Source organism: Ornithorhynchus anatinus, chromosome 6 (genome assembly GCF_004115215.2).
Source record: "Ornithorhynchus anatinus isolate Pmale09 chromosome 6, mOrnAna1.pri.v4, whole genome shotgun sequence".
Classification (NCBI taxonomy): Eukaryota; Metazoa; Chordata; class Mammalia; order Monotremata; family Ornithorhynchidae; genus Ornithorhynchus; species Ornithorhynchus anatinus.
The window spans coordinates 2,488,794-2,495,120 of NC_041733.1; positions in this window are offsets into that span (position 1 = coordinate 2,488,794).

The following is a 6,327-nucleotide window of genomic DNA, read 5'->3' on the forward strand; positions in this document are numbered from 1 at the left end:
ACTGTTCTAAGCACTGGGTAGATACAAGGTAATTAGGTCGTCCCACGTGGGGCTCACAGTCTTAATCCTCATTTTACAGATGAGGTAACTGAGGCCCAGAGAAGTGAAGTGACTCGCCCACAGTCACACGGCTGACAAGTGGCAGAGTTGGAATTCGAACCTATGACCTCTGACTCCCAAGCCCGGGCTCTTTCCACTGAGCCACGCTGCTTCTCTTATCAGCTGTGTGACATGGGGCAGGTCACTTCTCTGGGCCTCAGTGACCTCATCTGTAAAATGGGGATTAAGATGGTGAGCCCCATGTGGGACAACCTGATCAACTTGTATCCCCCCCCAGCGCTTAGAACAGTGCTTCGCACATAGTAAGCGCTTAACAAATACGAGCATTATCATTGTTATGATTTAAACTGCAACGGAAAAAGGCCCGTCAGCTTCCTTGGCTACAAAGTAGCGGTTCTGAAGCGCCTCCCCTTCCTTCGGGATTTGACAGAGAGGAGTGGACCTCTCAGAGAAGCAGCGTGGCTCAGTGGAAAGAGCCCGGGCTTGGGAGTCAGAGGTCATGAGTTCGAATCCCGGCTCCGCCCCTTGGCAGCCGTGTGACTGTGGGCGAGTCACTTCACTTCTCTGGGCCTCAGTTCCCTCGTCTGTAAAATGGGGATGAAGACGGTGAGCCCCACGTGGGACGACCTGATTCCCCTGCGTCTAGCCCAGCGCTTAGAACGGTGCTGGGCACATAGTGAGCGCTTAACAAATACCAACATTATTATTATTAGAGAAGAGCCCAGGAGGCGATCCAGAAATCCCAAGACCAAGAGGTGGAAGAGAGGAAGAAAACAGCATGGGGAGATTGATGATGTTCACCAGCCCAGGTCTTCCCGGCGGCGGGGATCATAGATCACGCCGTCTCATCGGCATCCGATCGTACTGACTGAGCTCTCTGTGGCTCAGTGGAAAGAGCCCCGGCTGGGGAGTCAGAGGTCATGGGTTCGAACGTCGCCCCCGCCGCTCGTCAGCCGGGTGACTTTGGACGGGTCACTTCACTTCTCTGTGCCTCAGTTACCTCAACTGGAAAATGGGGATGAAGACTGGGAGCCCCACGTGGGACAACCTGATCACCTTGTATCCTCCCCAGCGCTTAGAACAGTGCTCCGCACATAGTAAGCGCTTAACGAATGCCATCGTCGTTATTACAGGCTTGGGCTGGGCCCCGCGCCTCTCTCACGGCTCTCATCGGTCACTCGTATTTAACGTCTACCTCTCCCACCCCTAGACTGGAAGCTCGTTGTGGGGAGGGAATGTGCCCCTTTAGTTTTCTGTTGTGCTCCCCCAAGGGTTTAGTACAGTGCTCCGCACACAGTAAGTGCTCAATAAATACAAAGATGCAAAATTAAACAGGGAACGTGCCTGTTTAGAAGCAGCGTGGCTCAGTGGAAAGAACACGGACCTGGGAGTCAGAGGGCGTGGGTTCTAATCCCGGCTCTGCCACTTGGCAGCTGTGTGACCGTGGGCAAGTCGCTTCACTTCTCGGTGCCTCAGTTCCCTCATCTGTAAAATGGGGATGAAGACTGTGAGCCTCACGTGGGACAACCCGATGACCCTGTATCTCCCCCAGCGCTTAGAACAGCGCTCGGCACATAGTAAGCGCTTAACGAACGCCAACATTATTATTATTATGACTCTATTGTACTCCCCCAAGCCCTTTGTACAGTGCTCTGCACAAAGGAAGCGCTCAATAAATACAAAAATAAACAGGGAATGTGCCTGTTTAATCTTCTATTGTACTCCCCCAAGTGCTCAGTACAGTGCTCTGCACAGAGTAAGCGCTCAATAAATATAAAAATGAATAGAGACTGTGCCTGTTTAGTGTTATATTGTACTCCCCCAAGCGCTCAGTACAGTGCTCTGCACCAAGTAAGCGCTCAGTAAATACAAAAATACAAAAATAGATACAAAGAGGGAATGTGCCTGTTTAGTGCTCTATTGCACTCTCCCAAGCGCTTAGTACAGTGCTCTGCACACAGCGAGTGCTCGATAAGTAAGATTGACTCCGCCACCCGCCGAGTAATAAAGACCCTAACTATCATAATAATAAATATAAAAAGAAAACACAGCCCAGAGAGAATTTCGTCATTCCCAAAGTTCCGAGACGGATAAAGTTCCTTTAGGGAACTCACCATAAATATCATCCTACAATTAAAAGGGTTTAAAGCGGTTCATAAAGTTAAGTGAATTGATGTCTCTCATATGCAGTATTTTAACCCGGTGTTCAAGCGCGGAATCGTAAACAAAAGGCTATAAAGGCATCGGGTGGAATGAGTTCTTGCAAACTCAGAATCCGTTCAAGAAGACACACTTATCTTAAACTCACAGGGGGATTTACACAGACGTGAAACCTTCGGCTCCCGGGACAGCCGCGGCGGCCGAGAAGTGAGGAAAATCACAATTTACAGGTTAAACGGCACGTTTCCAGAACTTTCAGGGACATAGAACCTGTAGGACGTCTGAACTGGGGACAGAAGAAGTAGGAAGCGGAGAGGAATTAGCGCAAACGGCCGCGGGAAGAACTGTCTTTGAGAGGGATTTTGAAAGGTTGGACATGGGTATTCATTCAAACGTATCTATCGAGCGCTTACCGTGTGCGGAGCACTGTACTGAGCGCTTGGGAGAGTACGGGAGGACAACAAACAGGCACATTCCCTGCTCACAACGAGCTTCCAGGCTGGAGGGTAAGGAAATATTAATTATGGTATAGGTGCGTTAACCACAGCTGCTGAAGTCACTTACTGGACTCACCTTACTGGGGCTCTCACCCAGTTTTGGAAGGATCCGGTGAACGGAACCCGGGCCTGGGTTCTAATCCCAGCTCCGCCACTTGTCTGCTGTGTGACGTTGGGCAGGGCACTTCACTTCTCTGGGCCTCACTCATCTGTAAAATGGGGATTAAGATTGGGAGCCCCAAGCGGGACATGGACCGTGTCCAACTGGATTTGCCCGCATCTACCCCAGCCCTGGGTACAGCGCCTGGAACATGGTAAGCACTGAACAAATACAATTTAAATAAAGGGAAAAAAAATCCCGTGACCATAATTTCCCATCGTTGCCTGGACCCTTAATGTCGGATCCAGTGTATTCGACTGAAACTGCTTTTTCTTCCTTAACAGTTCTTTCGGTTGGTTTTACACAGCAGTCGACTTAATAATGCCCTTAATCGTTTAGAGTCTTTATGAAGTGCTCAGTAGGTGGTTAGCGGAAGCAGCGGCTTGGCCTAGCGGAAAGAGCCCGGGCTTGGGAGTCAGAAGGTCTTGGGTTCGAATCCCGGCTCTGCCACCTGTCAGCTGTGTGGCTGTGGGCAAGTCACTTACCTTCTCTGAGCCTCAGTGACCTCATCTGTAAAATGGGGATTAAGACTGTGAGGCTCACGTGGGACAACCTGATGACCCTGTAAATCTCCCCCAGCGCTTAGAACAGTGCTCTGCACATAGTAAGCCCTTAACAAATACCAACATTATTATTCTAATGCCAGCTCCACCACTCACCTGCTGTGTCACTTTGGGCAAGTCACTTCACTTCTCTGGGCCTCAGTTCCCTCACCAGCAGAATGGGGATTCAAAATCTGTTCGCTCCCCGGTGTGGGACCCGAAGATCTTGTATCTACCCCAGTGCTTAGTACAATGCTTGACACACAGTAGACACTAAGCGGCGTGGCCTAGTGGACAGAACACGGGCCTGGGAGTCAGAAGGATCTGGGTTCTAATCCCGGCTTCGCCACTTGTCGGCTGTGTGACCTTGGGCAAGTCACTACTTCACTTCTCCAAGCCTCAGTTACCTCATCTGTAAGATGGGGGTTAATGCTTTGAACCCCATGTGGGACAGGGACCGCATCCAACTTGATTCAACCTAATAATAATGATAATGTTGGTATTTGTTAAGCACTTACTATGTGCCGAGCACTGTTCTAAGCGCTGGGGTAGATACAGGATCATCAGGTCGTCCCACGTGAGGCTCACAGTTAATCCCCATTTTACAGATGAGGTAACTGAGGCACAGAGAAGTTAAGTGACTTGCCCACAGTCCCACAGCTGATAAGTGGCAGAGCTGGGATTCGAACTCATGACCTCTGACTCCCAAGCCCATGCTCTTTCCACTGAGCCACGCTAATGTATTTGTTAAGCGCTTACTATGTGCAGAGCACTGTTCTAAGCGCTGGGGTAGATACAGGGTAATCAGGTTGTCCCCCCAGTGCTTAGTACAGGACCTGGCACATATTCATTCATCCGATCATATTTATTGAGCGCTTACTGTGTGCAGAACGCTTCAATAAGCGCTTGGGAAAGTACGGTACAAGAATAAACAGGGACATTCCCTTCTAGCACTTGACAAACACCATTTTACAAAAACAAAGGAATTAAAAATCCAGTGCCACTATTATTATATTACTATTATTATTATCGAGTGTCCGGCACCGGGGACCGAAGACCAGGATAATCAGAGCCGACCCCGTCTCCGGTTCAGCTGGGAGGCAGAACGAAGATCCTTCTTAATCCAGACATGGGCCTCCTCTAGGATAGAGAAGAAATGAGTTTTATACTTCGGTCTTCGCCGGGGTTGACTCCAAAATCCATCCATCGGGGTTATTTACCGTCTTTTAAACTGTAAGCTCACTGTGGGCAGGGAATGTGCTTATTTTTGTAATGTGCTTTCCCAGGAGCTCACAGTGCTCCGCGAGCGCTCAGTAAATACGACTGAATGGGGTGTTTACCGTGTGCAGAGCGCCAAACTAAACGCTTAATACGGCGCACCAGTTACACCCCTTTTTCCTGGTATCTGTTAAGCGCTTATTGTGTGCCAGGCACTGTACTAAGCCCTGGGGTAGATACAAGCTAAGCAGGTGGGCCGCAGTCCGTGTCCCACGTGGGGCTCACGGTCTTGACCCCCGTTTTAAAGACGAGGGAAATGAGGCACAGAGAAGCGAAGGGACGTGCCCAGGGCTCCCCACCTTACAGAGGAGGAAACTGAGGCCCAGAGAGGTCATCTGCCCTGCTCAAAGTCCCACAGCGGTCCGGGGACAGAGCCGGGGAATGGGAGCCGGGTATCCTGACAGCCAAACCGATCCGGGCAGAATACGCCGCATCCGATTCGGGGCCGATCTGCCGGAGAAGTCAAAACATCCCGCGGGGCTGGGGGCAAGGAAAAAAAGCGCAGTTCATCTTTTTTATTCTAAATGAGGATTGATAGCGAGAGACTGGCAAGAACAGCTATTTTAAAACTGTCTCCGAAGCGAGACAATAAATGCCTTTTGTATTTGTAGAAGAAAATGGATGAATTGAAATTGGTATTTTAGCTGAATATAATTATTGTCACCGTAATCATCATCATTATCTCGGTAGGTTTAAATGACTGATTCAGAAAGGGATTTTGATCACATCTCACAATGTCACCTGAGTTCTTTTCCGTGGAACTTTTCTTTTCTGAAACCTGCTTTCTTTAGCCTCCCAACTCGGGGCCTTTGTCGGCTTCTGCAGTTCACCAGCCGCTTTTTTGGGACCGTTCAAATCAACTCTAAGACGAGAACGGTTGTTCCTTTGGGGACGTTGTCCCCCTGACACACGCATTACGCACACGATCGCACACGCATCACCCCTCCTACTCCCCCAGCCTTCCCTGGATGGTCTCCGATATACTGGGGGCTGCCGTATCCTACTTCGGTGCTCTCGACACACTAAACGAGATATTCCGAGCGCTCGATAGCCGTCTTGTCCTTTGTGGGGAACTGGGATCTTATCATTCCACCCGTGGAAGGTCGCCCTGAGCGGCGGCTGCGGCTAGATAAGGATCAGATGACAAAATCAATAGGGAGACAAACCGGAGCTTCGGGACGGGTTGAGAAAGACGTGTCCAAGAGCGATCCGCTACGTAACTTGAAGGAATAGTCCGAAGTGGCTGTCGTCCAGAAAACTCGAAGCAGCGGGGATTGGCTTTCATTCATTCAATAGTATTTATTGAGCGCTTACTACGTGCAGAGCACTGGACTAAGCGCTGGGACAATTCGGCAACAGAGAGAGACAGTCCCTGCCCGAGGACGGGCTCACAGTCTAATAATTTGCTTGCGTCCCTACGATAAAGAGTTTTATGTTTTGGCTTTCCCTGGGGTTGTCCCCAATAGTTATGAGAAGCAGGGCTTAGTGGAAAGAGACCGGGCTTGGGAGTCAGAGATTGTGGATTCGAATCCCGGCTCTGCCACTTGTCAGCTGTGTGACTGTGGGCGAGTCATTAAATCATCTGTGCCTCAATTACCTCATCTGTCAAATGGGGATGAAGACTGTGAGC